This window comes from Mytilus galloprovincialis, chromosome 11 (genome assembly GCF_965363235.1).
Source record: "Mytilus galloprovincialis chromosome 11, xbMytGall1.hap1.1, whole genome shotgun sequence".
Lineage (NCBI taxonomy): Eukaryota > Metazoa > Mollusca > Bivalvia > Mytilida > Mytilidae > Mytilus > Mytilus galloprovincialis.
This window is the reverse complement of record NC_134848.1, coordinates 33,955,273-33,975,306: the sequence shown is the minus strand read 5'-3', so window position 1 is coordinate 33,975,306 and position 20,034 is coordinate 33,955,273. Positions and strand designations below refer to the sequence as shown.

The window sequence follows — 20,034 nt, the reverse complement described above, 5'->3', positions numbered from 1 at the left end:
AAAAAAAAAAAATTTAAATGTTCCAAGTATTACATGTCAAATCTTTTTGTTATGCCTTAAAATTAAGATTTTAAACTAAAATTAAATGCAAGTCGAATCTTATTTCGCCTTTTAATTTTTTTAGTATTTCTATTGAAAAAAAGTTTTTTTTTCTCACAAATTTGATTGTAGCCTGCACTTCAAATGTCCATAAATCCTCAAAAGTCACTCAAAATGAAACAATATTTGGTCAAATGTTATGTTTCACTATAAAATAAAATTCCTGAACTGGATTTCCGTTGCAAATTATTTTTAAACTTTTTGAATAAAAATAAAAAATCAGAAAAATTTATACCTTCGATTACTTCCCTTTGTACTACTCTCCAAACACAAGGTAGATTTACTGTTTACATTAGAAGGAGGGAAATAAACAAATGAGCAGAAGGACATAATAAGGATGGATAATGGCTGAGAAAGGAGAGAGTTGTATTGTTGATGAGAGCTGTGACACAGACAACCTATTTATTTTAAGAAAATGCAGGAAAGATACCACCAATCATTTTAGATTTTTAAAATGTGGTACAGACAATATTACAATACCAGAATCATTGTTAATCCTCAATCGTGCCGGTTTAGGCCTGAGACTTTCAAACTTTTCGAAACATATTTGCCATAAACATAGACAAGATCTTGGTTTGCAGTGGACAAGAAGAAAAAGGACATGTTGCCATCCACTGCATGACCTTTCAAAATCTTCAAAAGTGGCAAAGGGAGTGAACTTTATCCAAAGCAGAGAGATCTGGGTCAAGTTTAACTTGAATGTTTCAGTTGGTTCTGGTAAGATGATTTCGAAATTAATGAAGAGAAAAGGAAAATGACACCACAAAAAAGATCTCATCATCTAGAAATGCATATATAAACATATAATATATATAAAAGGGAAAAAACACTCCATTTATCGTAAAAAAAAGGGGGGAATATTTTGGGGTATTGGGCTCATTTGCCTTGCTACATATTTGCAATGGGTCTTTTCCCTATGATTCCAACTGCTACTTTAATTAAAAAAAATATGAACAAACTTATTCCATTGTATTCAGATATGTATCATACTTATATTGTATCAAGACGTGTCCTTGTGTTGTTGGAATATTACAGGTACAAATACCCTACCACTGTCCCAGATTAGGGAGAAAGTGTGGATCCCGCTAACATTCTTTAATATAAATAAGACTCTAAGTTTTCATTGTCATTTCCAGGCCTTTATAGTTGACTATGCAGTATAGGCTTTGCTCATTGTTGAAGGCCGTATCGTTATCTCTAATTGTTAGTTTCTGTGTCATTTTGGTCTCTTGTGGATAGTTGTCTCATTGGCAATCATACCACATAATATTAACGCCGTCACATTATGCATTAGTTCAAATATTTTTTTATAAATGAATGCTAACTTCTGTATCAAATCCTTTTAAATATGGCTCTAGCTTCATCTTATGAAAATAAATTTTCAAGTAATAAATGAAAATTATATATTCCAAAAAAAATGTCTCTATCTTATGAAAACTCAAAATTTAGATAATGTCTCCTTTATTATGCCCTATTTATGGGCATTATGTTTTTCTGGTCTGTGTCTCCATTAATTGATATCTGTCCGTTCGTCAGTCTGTCTGTCTGTACTACTTCAGGTTAAAGTTTTTGGTTGAGTTAGTTTTTTTATTAAGTTGAAGTTCAATACATTGAAACACACATGTTGCCTATAATATGATCTTTCTAATTTTTATGCCAAATTAAGAGTTTTGACCCCAATAATGGCAATTTTGCAGTCCACTGATCAACAAATGATATACAATGTGGTATGGGTGTCAATAAGACAACTCTACAACTTCTACATGTATATATCATGTTTATTGAAGGAGCATTAATATACAATGTTATACATGTACATGTATGTTCAATTTATTGCTTTTGTACATCACAACTTTCTGTTTATATTGGCAATTTTTTAGTTTAAATTCTGCTGCATATATATTTTATACAGTAACCAAGATGAATACTCATGAATTGATTTAATTTCAATCCTTGTCAATTGATCAATAAATGCATCCACATTACAATGCAAGACCTATAAATGTACAAATGTACATCTGTACAACAGAACAACTTTGAATTCATGACTTTACAACATATTTTTCTTTAATTCCTTCATGTATTTCATATTTTATCCCAAAGAAAAAATGATAACAGAATTTGCTAGTAAAAGCACACACATGTGCATGCATATAAATTTTGATACTGAAAATTTACATGTATCCAATGTCTTTTAATTTCCTAAAAATAGGCATACATTTGTTACATTGAACTGTACATTCTGTATAATATTTTTATCGACAGGTATATGTAGGAGGTGCATTGAAAAGCATAAAGATGAGGTACAAATTGCCACAGATTTGAAAGGAGAACTTAGAGGTACATAAATGATATTGATAAAAGATGTAACATTGGATAGAGACTGCTAAATGGACTACAATTAAGATTTTATTATCATTTTGAGAATTTGTAGCATGTTAAAGAATTAATAAATAAAAAAAAAATATTAAAAGTTGAACCTAGAAAAACAAATAAACTGTGGTTAAACAGAATAATAACTACTTATCCTCTTTTCTGACAATAGGCCTGAAAAAAACTGGTTATCCTGTTAGACTGACATATTCTCAAGATGAAGAAAAATCTAACATTAATTACTGTGAATTAATTAAATTAACAATAATTGTAATTTTTATTTTAGAAATATGTTGCTTTCTAGACAATTCTACATAGAGGGAAGAAGCAGGAATTGTTACAGATGAAAACTTGAGTGGTAATTAAAAAAATAATTAATCTAACCAAGGACTTTTATACTTCTATATACCATGTATACGTCCCTGATCTAACACATATATGACATATGTTCAAAGTATCCTGTTAAACTTCAGATTGATTAGTTGACAATTGTTTATTTTTACATCACTATAGCATACATGTTATAAGTAGGCAGTAAATTTCTCCCATCAATTTTGTTTAAATTTGCATTGAAATTCCTAAAGTGATATCTTTTACTTCATTTGTTAAAAAGTTTTCAGATAACTTCTTAAATATAGGAGTTATTGCCCTTAGATTACAATTTTGGCAAACTTTTTTGCTTATAGCCAAACACAATACAGTTGATAGAGTTAGGCTACATGTATGCAGTAACTACATGTATGTACAGGAATAAATTATTAGCAATACAAGATCAGCAAGAAAACAAATGATTCAGTAATTAACTAAATTCTTGTCTACAAATAATGTTGTATTGCTATTAAAGATTAGAAACATATCAAATCAAATAGTTTTTGAAATACCAAATCATCAACTAACTTATCAGTTCATGCTCCATTGACTTAATGTATATGGGAAGGTAATATTTCATATCTGTAGACACATTCTGACATCAGTAAATTATTAATTTTGTTTCTTTTTCAGAAATTGCAGCTATGAATGACATAAATCAAGTAGCCATGTCCATAGATTCAGAAGCTTAAGTCTTTTCAAAATTTTATTTAAAAAGACATACATGATGTAGGGCAGATATTGGATATATGAGTCAATGAGATTACAACCAAATAAATTCATCATAGATACCAGGATTAAAATTGTAAACCCAGTAGTGCATTTCGTTAAAAAAATAATCATCAGTGACGCTGAAGTTAACATAAAAAATAAAAACACATAAATTGCCTATTGAGGTAAAATAATATCATTATTATGAGAATCTAAAATTCGTAAATATTTTGCCAAATAAAGCTAATGTGTCACCGGACATTAATCAGCACTTTGTTTACTGACTACTGGCAGAACAACTAATCATTGTTAATGCGGTATGCACATTTGTAAATTAATGTCTTGTTTGGTCACTTGTTGAAATTTTCTTATAGATTTGAATTCTGAGATTAGTTATTCTTCATTGTTCTTTAGAATTTAATTTTGAATTTAAAAGGAACCATATCTTGTACTCAGCTGATTAATCATTTCTTTTCAGGATTTTTTTTTTAACTCCACTTGATAAGTCTCAAGAGGATAACCTTTTTATAATTATTTTTTACAGACATTTGGTGATTCCAAAATACCAGAAACTAAACCAGCTTCCATCAAATCATTCAGGTATAATGCAAGTTTTCCATGTTTTGATCCAAATTGCATACTGGAGTTCAAGAAAGAAGACCAATTATTGAAACACCTGTCTGTTGGTAAACATGTTGTTGATGATGAAAAGCAAGATAGTATCATAGATACTTCCAAAAGGCTTTGGTCGGCCAAATGCCAAGATATTAGATTTAATCAACCTTTGATTTCTTCTGTTGGTTTGGAACAATTGCAAGATCAAACAAAAACAAATATCAAAGAACAGCATGATTATGCTTTGAAGAAAAGAAAAAGGCTGTGAGATTCTCTCCAAAAGTGAAGGACTATTTGGCAGCTCTATTTAATGCTGGGGAACTGTCTGGTAAAAAACCAAGTCCTTATACTGTTTCCAATCACATGCGAAATGAGATTGACTCACAAGGAAACAGACTTTTCTCACCATCAGAGTGGTTGTCTCATCAACAAATAAGAAGTTTCTTTGGAAACTTGTGCATCAAAATACAGAAGGTAGAGAAGTCCAAAAATCCATCTGTAGAGGTCGTCAAAATAGAAAATGATCAAGAAGATGATGAAGATCTTCAAAATGTACTTAGCCATTTAATTGCAAATGAACACAATAATGTTTTATCAGAAATTGTTACCGGATTGACCAATTAGTTTTATTGATCTTATTCTTAGTTATGATATATATTAGACAGTAAAGAAACAATTCATTACTACATGTACTATAAATTCCTTGACTAATTCAACAATTGGTGTAATGTTACATGTAGCTGCTAAGTCATGATTAATTTACTCAATATAGATGTAAACTTGGATGTATTTTAATCTTATTCTTGCAATGTTATTTGGTTGTTTAACAAAGATTTGATATTAAAAGATAACATCAAAGTAAAAATCATACAGGCACAGAAACAACCAAATCCATTTCTTTAAAAATTCAAAGTTTGACCTACATTTCACACTTAATTGACTTCAGTTTTATATTCAAGATCATTTAAAACTGCATGCAAAATTGTATAAACATGTATCTTGCATACAGTAAGTACATATAAGTATTTTTGTACTTCAGCACCAAGTCAAAATCTTGTCACTGTAACTTAAATTCTGAATGCTTACATTTATTTGAAAGATTTATGTCTATAGTTATAATATAGACAGGAGCAGTTATGTAGAAGTTGCTGTACAATGTTTCTTATGTATGATTTTGGACAGAATTGTTAGACCATATTTTTCATTGTTATGCATTCACTCTTACTAAACTGTGTGCATTTTGAACACTGTTGAAGGTTGTACAATGACATTGAATTGCTCAATCCATGTTATTTTGATTCTGTTGTAAAGTTGTCTCATTTAAAATCATAATTTTAAATTGTAATAGATTCATTTTGAATTTAGATTACAATGTTATTCAGCAGCTCTGCTCACATTGGTGGTTTCTTGTATTGTTTCAGAACTTGCCATCTTGCATTCTTTTTAAAGTGTCCTGATCTAGAACAGAACACCTCAATTGAAGATTTTTTTTATTTTTTTTTTAAATTCCCTTTGTACCATCAAAATATTTACATACTTTGTACTACTTTATAAAATGCATTTTAAACTCTGTCACTGATCAAATCTGTTTATATTTTAAATGGACTGAGAACTTGAAATTTAAAAAATATGCAATTTTGAAATTTTAAGATTTAAAAAATGCATCTTTCTGGATTATCTCCCTTAGTACCATAGAAAAAATTATGAACGATTTCTCAGGTAATGATGACAAATTGAGTAATATGGTAACCAGTAAGCAAGAAAAAAGTTGCCACATGTGTTAAGATTTTTTACATTAAAAAAAAAATTCTAGTTTGTTACATGCTTATTATCTGACGAAATTATATAAAACAGCAAGATACAGAACATGAAGTGATAACTTTTTTTTTTATGGTACGTCACCCAGGTAATGGTAGATAAATTTGTCGTTTACAGTATGAAGAAAATAAACTCATCATAGATACTAGGACTTTTCTTTGAAATTTGGGATACGCGAAACCTAGAGAGGAGTAAATTTAGAAATGATATTAATGTGGGAGGACAATTGTTTAGAATATTAGAAACTTTACAAAAACTGCATATGCAGAGGAACAGGAATGAATTTGCAAACATGTAAATGTAAAAAATATTACTTGTGGCAGTAAGTGTCACCTTGGACGAGAGTACCAAATAGGTTTCAGATATACAATTAAAATTAATTTATCACCCTGAGCATTGACATAGGTCAATATTGTAATATTTTCTCTCGAATTTCCCGTGCGACCAGGAATGTTCTGAACACCTTTTATTGCCACCACATTTGAAGGATTGTGCTCGAATCCCTTGCCAGTTCCATCTGCATTCCAAATGACATCACTTTGAAGGTTATTTTCAGTTATCACTTGACCAAGCTCTATGAAGTAGTTCGACTCTTTTCATCATACGAGACCTCGAAGTATTAAGTTTTTCAGGTTTTCTGAGGGTAACTTCTGGGTGTCTGGACTTGAACCCCCGCCACCAGTCATTCCCAGACCTGTTTACCCACCATGATGTATCTCAGTAGAATTGTCAGTAGTTTTGCAATGTTATCAGTAATACTCTCGCTGAGTGTCGCGAAATGATTTCCTAGTATATTTAACTTGAAGGGCGTTTTAATTCCCTTAGCATTACATCGGCGTGCTATTTTGGTGATAACTTGCTTCTTAGTTACAGGAGGCTGAAAAGGACGTTTCTCTGTTATAGTATAACTTGTACTAGATTGAGAATCATCAAATATGTAACTCAGTTTAGAACCAAATCCAGTGTCATTCATTAAGGTATCTGTTGTATTGGAATAAAGATCAGTTGGAGTGTTCTGCAGTTTGTACGGAGAACTGGTCGGGGAGGAATCCGTTTGACAATCAGGAGTTAACATACTATTTACTTCCTTAAGTGCAATCTCAGATTTATATTCTGACTTGTCTAAAATACTTTTCTTTGCTGATTTTTTTTTTACAATACTGGCATACATATGTCGTCACTGTCAGACTGGATATTATTGTGGGTGCATACGTTGAATCTAAATGTTCTCATTTTGCTTCTATTGTAGCATGATTTTGCATTTGTGTTCAGTCTGATTTGATGTATGAAGATTTTCTATCGCATGGACCTTTCCCATCTTGAGCCTCACAGAACTCATACGATGTAAATAAGGGTCCAAGGTTGGCATAAAGTAATGCAATTGCCAGTGTGCTTTTGTAGCATTCAACGTTATCAGAGTAGAACATGACATTTGTTTTCTGAGGCTTTATTTTTACCACTTCTTTAGCAATATCACATAGAATTGATGCTGAAGTTACTGAATCTTGGTCGTAAGTCATGAACAATTCAGTATACTTACGATCAATCTTAGTCGTAATTTTTTTTGTGAAACCGAATTCTGGCCTCTAGCTGGACGCAAATCTATCAAAAGTCAGTAGAATACTTGTACATGTAAAATGCTATCAGATGTATACGATCGTGTACTTTTTCGGACGTATAATGTTATGGCCTTATTTTCGTCGGGGTCGGCGTCCGTTTACAGAATGGTTTCTGGACTGTTAAGATTTGATTAAGTTGTTAGATCTTTTTTAAACATCCTTGCTGAACAAAAGGAGGACTGGGCCTCAAAATTGGGATTTTGCACCAAATCGTTTTTAAAACGCGACCCAAAGGGAAAACAAAAATTGTGTATTTTGCTTATATTCACATGGACAATTGATCTTTCAGCTGAATTTAACCTTGTTTTAATATGTATTCCTTATATAACAACAGTCTAAGCCCGTTCTTACCGTCTCCGAGATAAAAGGAGAACAAAATAGGGGCAACACCAACGCACTTGAATGTTGATGTTGTTTTGCATAAGAGTGTTTGTAAAATACCCTGCCTGCGCTTCCAGTCAGACTTGACTTAGCTCTTGCGGTTCTAAACTAAAATGGGTTAAATGGCCCACGCCCATATTGGAAACTTTTTAAATTTTTAGTCCAATTCAGATGGGGTTTCTGTATTCCTCAGAAATAAACATGTCTTGTAGTTTCAACAGTTCTAATGTTTCCAAGATAAAAGGGGGCGAAAAAGGACCAAAATAAAATCCGATTTTGATGGTTTTTTTCCGTCACATTCCTTTAAAAATGCTGTCTTCCATTTCAATTCGAATTGGCCTAGCTCTTATAGTTTTCGGCAGACAAGTAGTTAAAGGCGACTGAAAAGAGCACCCGTCATGTGTCCAAAAAAATACTTTGTCAAGAACTTTATTGTGCCAACTAAAATACTGTATCCAAACTTAATTTAAAGTTCACTTGTTCAGAAAAGATGAAATGGAAACAATATATACAGAATATCTAGACTCTGATCCTTTATCAAGTTAGGAACATGACAAACAATGATAAATGTGTTCATTAAATATACTTAATTATACATGGCAACCACTGTAGCATTTTTTCAAGTCTCTATTTTGGATTGGCATATCATGCACTAGTGGCACATTTGTATATTTACCGCTCTATAACGAAAATCTTTACACGCGCCAATTTAGAGGGAAACCTTGTTTTTATTTAACATGTACGGTCAGACATTGGAATCCCTAGAACTCTAAAAACATCAATTGATATATTGTATTTTTTTTTTAGGTTATTTGCAGATAGTAATTCAGTATGGCTTTCAAATTACCCAAGCTGCTTCCCCCTCGAAAAAGGACTGCTGTAATTTTTGATAAAAATTTGACAGATGGTTTGCCTCTCTGCAAGCCAAGTGATGTAAAAAGGCTAAAGACAATTGGAAGTGGAAGTTACGGGCACATTTCTTTGTGCCAAATGCAAGGCAAAGATTATGTACTAAAAGAGCTCATTGTGGATGATGTCGACAGTAAAAAATTGTTCTTGAAAGAGGCAAGAGTCATGAACAATTTAAACCATCAAAACATTGTCAAATTTAATTCTATATATAAAGAAACCGAAATTGGAAATCTTGGCATCATTATGGAATATTTGGCCTTTAATTTTGAACCATTTGGTCAAGAATTTGTGGCCCCTTCCCTTAGAGACCTCTTAAAATGTATTGATAACTATGACTGTGAAGGATTTGAACATCTCCAACAATTTGTTGCAACTGATGTTTGTAGTGGTCTCTCCTACCTTCACGATAACAATATAGTACACAGAGATCTTCAGCCAGAAAGCACTATTGTAAAGATAACAAAGATATAAGTACATTATGGTTGAATAAACCGGTTGTTGCAAAGCTGACAGACTTCGGGGAAAGTCGAGCAAAGCTAATTCAGACAGAAACTTTGGTACACACAAGAACGAACAACGTATTTAGAGGTACGCCTGTGTTCATGGCACCAGAAATATTTTTTCATGACGGGACCAAACTTCGAGATTTACAGGACATAAAGCAAATCGATATATGGTCATATTCCATGATATTGTTTACTCTTCTCAATCCTGATCTCAAGTATCCATATCACTTTGAATATTGTAAGGAGATCGAAAGTGGCAACGATAGACCAGTGACAGAAGTGTTGAAAGTGCTATTTTGGTGATGATTCATTTTTATATTTTCGAGTTATTGATTTTTTTGTAAAAAAAGAGTTTTTTTTTTCACATGTTGCGCTGTATCTCTATTGCTTAAAACTTAACAGGCTAATGTTGCGTCGGGTTTCCAAATACATCTTGTACAATCTTCCTATTGAGCGGGAATAAGGAATGAGTCAGGATATACTAAGCATGACATCCTGTGTTATTCAAAAAAGATTTATGTTTTTTCACAAGACGACGGGCGTATTATGCGCTCATAGCGCAGCTGTTTATTTAAATATTGATCAAGTCGAAATGCTATCTAAAACACTTACCACTCATTCAAAAAAGAAGGATCTGGCTTATTTTTATCATACTGCTTTAAATACATTATAGATGTCTGTTTCCGTTGATTCCGTTAAATACCAATTCCTCAGAGCAATTGGTACTTTGCGGAACGGAACGGAACGGAAAAATAAATTAAAAAGTTTAAATCAGATTCAACTTGATCGCTGTCTCTCATCATCATCGGAACGGGCTGTTGAAGGCCTCTTTTTTAAAACATAATAACCGATGGAAGGAGAAAGACTTTTTGTGTAACCTGCCTTTGTGTTAAATTTTTTATTATTGATCAAGTCGAAAATGCTATCTAAAACACATACCACTCATGCAAAAAGAGGTGTCAGACAATTTTTTTTATCATACTGCTTTAATTACATTAAAGATGTCTGTTTCCGTTTTTCTGTTAAATACCAATTCCTCAGAGCAATTGGTACTTTGCGGAACGGAACGGAACGGAAAAATAAATTAAAAAGTTTAAATCAGATTCAACTTGATCACTGTCTCTAATCATCGTCGGAACGGGCTGTTGAAGGCCTCTTTTTTTTAAATATAATTACCGATGGAAGGAGAAAGACTTTTTGTGTAACCTGCCTTTGTGTTAAATTTTTTATTATTGATCAAGTCGAAAATGCTATCTAAAACACATACCACTTATGCAAAAAGAGGTGTCAGACAATTTTTTTTATCATACTGCTTTAATTACATTAAAGATGTCTGTTTCCGTTTTTTCCGTTAAATACCAATTCCTCAGAGCAATTGGTACTTTACGGAACGGAACGGAACGGAAGAATAAATTAAAAAGTTTAAATCAGATTCAACTTGATCACTGTCTCTAATCAAGGACGACGTGAGGTCAGTCTAGATATCATAATGCATGACTTGCAAATGCGTTAATTTCATGATAATTTACCAGGACAATCCGACATATTCATCTACAGAATATTTCCCGATGTTATACATTATTACACATTTCACCTGTGAAGATGAGATTAAGTATACATTTGTGTTATTTGTATATGGAAAACCGTAAAACACAGAAATTTTAAAGTTTGTTTTGTTTAAAATATTTTTCGAAATTTTGATAAATGCCCCCTTTGGATACCCTAAATGAAATTCCGTTCCGTTCCGTTCCGTAAAGTACCAATAGCCCTTCTTGTTTATACTGCCAGAAATAATTGTCATGCGCTGCTGAATATCACCTGAAAAATTAGATCTAAAAGCTACTATATGTTTTTTATACAAGTTTAAAATTATTCAGAAATATAGAAACAAACTGTTTCTTACAATGTCTCGGGTTTGTTATTCTAGAAAAGGGGTAATTTGTTTCAATAATTATCGCTAAATATATATGAAAATAACTTATGATATTAAAAGTTAAAAACTTAGCATGAAAATAATTATAATTGATCTTTTAATTAATAATAAAATAAATTCACTTACCATATCATGAATATCAAATAAGATACACATTTATACCATTGTTTTCTTTTCCTCGTGTACACGTTCTTGGGAAATTAGTAGATTTTGAAAGATGATACTTTGTTTCAGCTCTAGAAAGTATTTGTTTTTACATATGTGATAAAGACTCAAAATATTATCAAGATTTATTGGATTTCATATACTGCTTTTCATGATTAACAAAACATCTGCAACCACTTAACTGTAGTTACACAGATTGTGGCATGATAAGAATTCATTTACAAATTATTATCATTAAAGCATCAAACATATATTGTTTATTACCATGTTGTTGTATATCATTTTTACAATAATAATTAGGAAACAAATGTTCAACCCAAAGTATCTTGAAAAAATATAATGTGGCAATAAAATTTTTAATTAAATAATTATAATTGTGTTGGCTCAATATGCTATTATTAGATAAATGATTGATGCATTTTTTTACTCTGATTATAATAAGATACATGATTGATTTTTTAGTAATTAAAAATACTTTTAATTGGCCAAATCAAACAAGAAAATGAGAGAATTCAAGAATCGCGATGGCAAATATGTTGCTGGGTTGTGGCAATAACCCCTCGATATATAGGTACCGTCTAGCACAAAAATTGCATTGTTACTCGCAATTCCTCTAAACATTGACTGAGCTTAAGGTCTGGTATGTTTTTGAATAACCTCTTCTCGGGATATATGCTGAAATCCAAGGTTAGCTGGAACAAATTCTGACATAAAAGCTTGTCGAACACTATTAAAAGCATGGCGTACACTTGATTTGCTGACACAGAAAATTGTAGAAAGACATTTATTTGATATGTCCGATTTAAGTTTACATAGCAATATGGCAACTGTTGTAGTAATTGTTCTTGCTGGTGTTTTCTTCCAATATTTTGACAGTGTAGAACATACTTAAGAAAAGTTAATTTTGCTAAGTCCGGTCATAGTAATATAATTTGGCTCTGATTAGTTTGAATCGTCAAAATTTAGCCAGCGACTTGCTCTTTCTCCTATTTTTTCCTCATCTTATTCATTATTTCCAGCAAATATGTTCTGTGAACAAACGACTCATCAGTTGTTATAATTCTGCACAGAGCATCATCATTTAAATGACCATCACATATATGATTTGGACAACAACGATTTCCAGAGAGAATTAAAATATTGTTGTTAACATATGTAGCTGTTCTGACATCTGGAGAAATGACAATAAGTTTTGGACCAGGTTTCTTACAAATACAGCAATATGCATGGCTCTTTAATGTTGATGGTATCTTCAAAGAGACTGACGATCGTCAATTTGATCTAACTGATTTAACATATTTTGTTTTAGTTCTTTGTTGTATCCTTTGCACATATGAAATACTTCGTCTGCGGATAGTTCTACATTAGTATACATCGATTCGCGATTTTCGAGTTCTTGAAGGCTATCTGCTGTGTTTTTCCTTTTTTAGATATTGAGAGATTTCTTCTGCCATATTGAGGTATTTGTCCAGTGAATTTTCTATCCTTTTCTGGTGTCAGACCACCAATTACTCCCTCCAATTTAGAACGTATGTAAAAGTAGCCCCACTCTGACACAAAATAGTGCTTTTGATGTACTTGTTTACTTCAACTAACCAACAAATATGCAGAAATGAAACTTTTAGTGAAAGAGACATATATCTAGATCATTTTGAGCCAAAATTTACTTGTCTATGAGTTTGCATTAAAAATTGAGGATTAATGCGCTCCATAGTATACTAATTTTAGATTTTCAGAAAACCAGGTTTGTTTTTTTGAGTATCTCTGTTTGATGGTCAGTTAATTTGTTAGAAGGCTTTAAAGGTATGGTGAAAATTGGCATGTAGAATGCTGATACATGAACAATTTAGGATATACCTGGTTTCTATGAAGTTAAACTTAAGGTAAAATATTTAGAAAGCTGTGAAAATTGCAAAATTTGGTTGAACAGATAGGGATTTTTAATTGGTGGTCTGACACCTTTCTGGCACACGGATATTGATTCTTTTGTTTGATCTTCGGAGTTATAAGTTCCGATTTCATACTCCACGTTTCTTTTCAATATTGAAAGTTTTGAAAAGTAGTTTATGACCGTTTTGTCATATTCAATTTGAGCTTTTTCGGTTAGTGTCCTTAATCTGTTTTCCTTATCTTACTCGAGACCATCCTTGGACATCTGATCAATCTTCTGTTTTAATGGATCCATATTACTCATTGCTGTATTGAATCTCTTCACTGTTCTGCCACTAAGTAATGTAACTAATGCAGACAGTTTAAACTATTTTATTCATCAATGTAGACTGAACAAGATAGAGAGGTGAAGAGCTACAAAGAAAGTAAAAATTACTTGTCTTGCTCTATTTTACTGTTTTTAGAAAGCGCCATCTGCCTTTTATAAAAACATTCCATTTGTCTCCTCAAAAAACCGACATGAGCACACTAGGTCAAGGTCAAACATTAATTTTATCCACAAAGAAAAATCCTTAAACGTAAAATTATGTCTGACTCTGAGTTTTCGTTACTCTACAATTAAACCAATTGACAAATTCAAATTACCTTTCATCTTAGAGGGAATTTTTTTACCAGTCTAACCAAATACCATATTTAATACAATCGGGCCCTACTTCACTATAAATTTCATTGCCAAAAACAACATCATATCCTTAAGTTACATCATTGCGTTTTACAATCAGAGCCATTATGTTTCTTCTTACAAGAATTTTTTTATTTTATTTCAAGAGCTCGAAGACGAGTTACTTCGTGAGGAACACGATCATTCTCCTCTATCTGAAAATACACTAGTTATAGCTACTACGAGACTTAATTCTAGGCTTCGCCAGCGTGGATTGTCCTCCCGCGAATGATATCGGATATGTTCCTCACGTCGTAACTACAATCCCCTTCCCTTTCATGAATTTGACCTACCGAATTAGACTATTTACCGGATTTGTAATCACATAAGCAACACGACGGGTGCCGCATGTGGAGCAGGATCTGCTTACCCTTCCGGAGCACCTGAGATCACCCCTAGTTTTTGGTGGGGTTCGTGTTGTTTATTCTTTAGTTTTCTATGTTGTGTCATGTGTACTATTGTTTTTCTGTTTGTCTTTTTCATTTTTAGCCATGGCGTTGTCAGTTTGTTTTAGATTTATGAGTTTGACTGTCCCTTTGGTATCTTTCGTCCCTCTTTTCTTACAAAAGATGATTCAGAAGTGATTGAAGTATCAAAGTTCTTAAAAGCTATTGGTAAGATCACTTTTTTGACAACTCTTCTTCATCTTCTACAACTTCAATAACCGCGTCCCAGAAATAAAATAAAAAAATAAAAAAAAGTATTGAAAACACATATTAGTATAGAACACTTCTTTTTTATTAGGTTCATGACAGTGACGCTACACAAATGCCAGTTCCGAAAATATCTTTACGATTCGCCAACATCAGATTCAGAAGATTTACCACACCATAAGAAACAAAAGAAAGAACGGGTAACCAAAATAGACAATAAAGAAACCAACACACAAACTGCTTGCTTTGTTGATTTTATTACCAACACTGTTGGTATATTGGCCATACCACTCGTAAAATCTGAAGAAAACAACAAATCAACACAAACTCTTGTAACTGGAACAGTTCTGTCCTTCAGTAAATTCATGTTTATGAAAAAGGAGGGTTAACCATACGTCCCCATACAAAAGCATTTGCTATCAAATAAAAAGGTGGATTCAAAGTGGCTTGTCACCAACAAAAAAATATGAGAGAACTGTTCCAAAAGGACACATTTTTCAGTTTGAAAACTTACCACCCAGACACAGGATCCTGTACCTCCATATGCCAGGACTTCCTGGATAGCAAGCATCACCCTCATCTCCTACTGAATACTTTTCCTTTGGCTTCAATATATACTTTAAATCATGAACAGACACTTTGTTTTTATCGTTTAACCATTGCATTGCTGCGTATCTGGCCATGCTGTTTTAAATTATCCGCGCGCTACAACTTTTTATGGGATTTTTTGTGTAGAATATTTCTATTGGCTGTAGACTCATACTCGCTTCATGTATCGTCCAATGAAAATCGTCGTATTAAATATGTATGGAATAATCGGCAAGATGGCTGCCTGTATAATAAACATTGATGTGCTAAGGTGAAACATAGATGTTCAATCCCTGGTCTCATTCTATATACGCTTTTTACTGAATATTTAATTGCCAGTATTAGTAAGAGATTTATGAAAAAGCCTATAGTTACTTATAATGCTTGTAATAAAACTACGGCTACTAAATATCCTCGAATGAATATGCTGTTATCGTACATTTGCAATCATGTTCTTTTCAAAGTTTTTTCGTCTGATATAGTTATTTGTTTATACATAATTACTGATAATGAGCATGTCATATTTTTTTACAATTAATGATTTCATTTAAAAATACTTTTTGATAATAGGGGGTCCGATATGGTTTTACGGAACAAAGAATAAAGGGCAAAACTTGTAGAATAGTGGTAATACAAAATTAATGTATAAATGACGGTCCCTTAGAATATAAGATACAAAATATGTAATAATCAAGCATAATCATCACCAAAACGTTGGAATTTCATAGTATGATAAAAATAAAATCACAAAAATACTGACTCAGAGGAAATTTAATTTGGAAAGTCCATAATCACACGGCAACATGACGTTATGTAATAAAATTGACGTTGTCACCATTTTTGATGGTTTTTTTTTTCGCAAAATGTTGAGGTTGCGTCGCTTCTACCGGGAAAACGAAGTCCGTGACCATATTTTTTTTACATCATCTAATTGGTGAGACAAATAAAGAAAAAAAAAGTTCTATGGAGCGATTTGTGTGATTTATACAGGAAACCGAAAAATGTAGAAGAAAAACAAGCCCTTTCTACCTCAGGCATAGGCTACTTTAGCTGGATTTGGCAAAACTTTCGGGAATTTTGATCCTAAATGCTCTTTTACTAAACATTTACTAAATTTTATCACCGGTATAAGGAAATAATTCGTAAATATAACTCAACATGCAGACATCTTATACGTTCAGGTATTTCACATCCAAAATTTTATGGAAATATTCTTTATAAAGCACAAAAATGTCAGTATTCTCCTCAGAAACTAACAAAACCTGTAAATAGACCCATTAAAAGGGGATATAGTTACGATACTGTTGTCAGGTCATTAAAGATTGCATATTTTGGCTTTAACATTGATTCACTGATAGGGTCTTTGCATCGGAACTAAACACATTTATTTCTTAAAAAAAACAGTTGTTGGCATGACACGGGTTATGTTCTTCTCATATATTTTATGATAGTATGATACTAAACCCCTAACGGGAGGGATTGTACCTGATATTCATATGATGAAGACATAATCTTTCAATCAGTTTAATTGAGGTCTGGAGCTGGCATGTCAGTTAACTGCTACATGTAGTAGTCTGTTGTTATTTATGTATTATTGTCATTTTATTTATTTTCTTTTGTTACATCTTTTGACATCGGACTCGGACCTCTCTTGAACTGAATTTTAATGTGCGTATTGTTATTCTTTTACTTTTCTACATTGGCTAGAGGTATAGGGGGAGGGTTGAGATCTCATAAACATGTTTAACCCCGCCGCAATTTTGCGCCTGTCCCAAGTCAGGAGCCTCTGGCCTTTGTTAGTCTTGTATGATTTTAAATTTTAGTTTCTTGTGTATAATTCGGAGTTTAGTATGACGTCCATTATCACTGTACTATTATGCATATTTTAGGGGCCAGCTGAAGGACACCTTCGGGTGCGGGAATTCTCGCTTCATTGAAGACCCATTGGTTGCCTTCGGCTGTTGTTTGCTCTATGGTCGGGTGGTTGTCGCTTTGACATATTCACCATTTCCTTTCTAAATTTTATCTTCAACTTTTAAATGGCTTTTTGTTTTACCTTTTAAGATTCGAGCGTCATTGATGAGACGTTTGTAGACGAATCGCGCGTCTGGTGTATATACAAAATTTATTTCTACATTTTACACCAGAAAGGTGGAAAGACCTAAGTATATGTATGTATATAAAAGAGGGACGAAAGATACCAAAGGGACAGTCAAACTCATAAATCTAAAACAAACTGACAACGCCATGGCTAAAAATGAAAAAGACAAACAGAAAAACAATAGTACACATGACACAACAAAGAAAACTAAAGAATAAACAACACGAACCCCACCAAAAACTAGGGGTGATCTCAGGTGCTCCGGAAGGGTAAGCAGATCCTGCTCCACATGCGGCACCCGTCGTGTTGCTTATGTGATTACAAATCCGGTAAATAGACTAATTCGGTAGGTCAAATTCATGAAAGGGAAGGGGATTGTAGTTACGACGTAAGAAACATATCCGATATCATTTGTGAAACGGTTATTCCATAACGGTCAACCAACTCGTGATGGCGTCCGTAAAATTTACGAAGGGATGATTTCAACTTCACCATTTGGAACTCTTGATTTAAAAGCTTCCTTGTGCGCAGTAACCCTCTATCAAGAAAATCATGATAGGAAATGCAAGCACGGGAATATCGTATCAATTGAGAGATATATACCCCGTATGCAGGTGCTGCTGGAATGTTGCTACTTAAAAATGGAAAGTTCACAATTGGAAAGCTGAAATCATCTCTTTTGTCGTAAAATTTTGTCCGACCCTCATTGTCAATTTCTAGTTGTAAGTCAAGATATGAAGCTGACTTAACTGTATCTGTAGTATCCTTTATCTCCAATTCGATGGGATAGATGCGTTCCACATAGTCACCAAATTTTGAATTGTTTAGTGAAAGGACGTCATCTATATAGCGGAAAGTAGAGTTAAAGGATATTGCTAACTTCTTATATTTCTTCCTAAGAAGTTCCTGCATGAAGTCAGATAAGATGTAAGAGCAGAAACTTTACAAGTTGTTAAAATTCGTGACCTCTTAAAATTGTATTCGATACTTTACAAGTTAATAATTACATTAGATGTAAGTTTCATTATAATACGTTATTCTGATTGGCTAACATGTTATTCCGTAAACAATTGCATCAGACAATAACATTTATCATGCATGATGACACGAGGTCCCACAAAAAAGTGCACAGGTGAATTAAATAAAACTGGATAAAAATCGTGTTCTCATGATTTTAGCTAAAAAAAATGTAATTATAAGTATTGAATACTTCTTTTTGAAACTTTATAGGGTTGTAAAAGCGTTGACCGTGCGTACATTTTTAGAATGAGGAGCGCTTCCGCGCTTCATACAAAATGTACTTCGGTCAACGCTTTTACCACCCAATAAATTTACAAAAAAAAGCATTCAATTCTTAAATTAAAATTTGTGACCTCTTAAAATTGTATTTGTTTCAAGATTCCAAATTATAAAACCGGTTCTTTGATTTCGAAAACCTACGCAAATTTATAAATTTAGATATTAGTAGATCTGTATATCTGGACCTATTCAAGAACGTGTGCTCGACTTGAGTGACTTCGCACGAGGTGTTTGGAATTTAAATGTTTTTTCATTGGCTTTTTGTGAAGAAAAAACGTTAGCTGGCCATAGATGAGAGAAACTCCTCTATTGAACTGGATGGAATATCTTCAAAAACCTTGGGTTTATGTTCTCTATTTTTTCTTACTTCTACATAATACAATTATTTTATAAATAATACTACTTTGCACTATATTTTCCTGTAATACATGTATCTAATGGTCTATACCTAATTTTTATTATCTTGGCTGTTTTGATGTTATTGCAGTATGAGAATTTCGTAATTAACAGGACTCAGAATTGTCACTATGATACTGATCATTAACTTTAAGGATAATGTACCCTGGATTCAATGCTAAACATATGGAAAATTGATAGAAAATCCACCGCCTTTATCCCTCTACCCTCATATATGGCAATTAGATGACCGATAGGTATATGATTATTGCATTCATGTTCAATAGATATAGAAATAAGTGGTTTTAGTGCCAATCTTTTTTTTATTTACTTCTCCAGTAAGGCATGGACTTTTATTACATCAAGGTCCTGAAACATTGAAAGACATAAATGTAATTGTTCATTAATTTTTAAGTAATCACCTTATTGCAACATAAACAATGCTGTCATCCAACCAATGACCTTTACACCGTTTATTTAGGTCTCCCTGTCAGAATGCACGTCCATATCGCCGATTAATTCTGTTCCAATAACATATAGTAATGACATTGTTGTTGGGCAGCAACCATTTGATTTTATGGGGGAGGAGGGGGGCTATGTTTTTTTTTTGGGAGAAAAAAAGTTTGTTTCCAGGTTTTGGTAAAAAAAATAATTTATTTTGGACCCTGAGAAAAAAAATTGTTTGTTTCACCCTCAGCTGCCACTATATATAATGCTTAAATTAAATGAAAAAAAAATGTTTTCGGTTTGTCGCTCAAAAAAAAGGTTGCGTTGACCTTAGTTACTCTGCACGAGGTATTTTGATTTACAGGTTGGTTACAAGTTGTGTAATATAAACAAACCTAATGTATGACACTTGATACATATGAGTTAATATCAACAATA

The 20,034-nt window shown here is 32.6% G+C and overlaps 1 long non-coding RNA gene and 1 pseudogene across 1 annotated transcript; both read left to right on the top strand.

Annotated features, from left to right (window-relative positions):
- Nucleotides 1–647: 647 nt before the first annotated feature.
- Nucleotides 648–3,533, top strand: LOC143051108 (uncharacterized). Its single transcript, XR_012970595.1, has 4 exons — nt 648–816; nt 2,365–2,439; nt 2,759–2,830; nt 3,475–3,533. It is a non-coding gene; the product is annotated as an uncharacterized LOC143051108 (long non-coding RNA).
- Nucleotides 3,534–4,078: 545 nt separating this feature from the next.
- Nucleotides 4,079–5,636, top strand: LOC143050734 (uncharacterized; annotated as a pseudogene).
- Nucleotides 5,637–20,034: the final 14,398 nt, after the last annotated feature.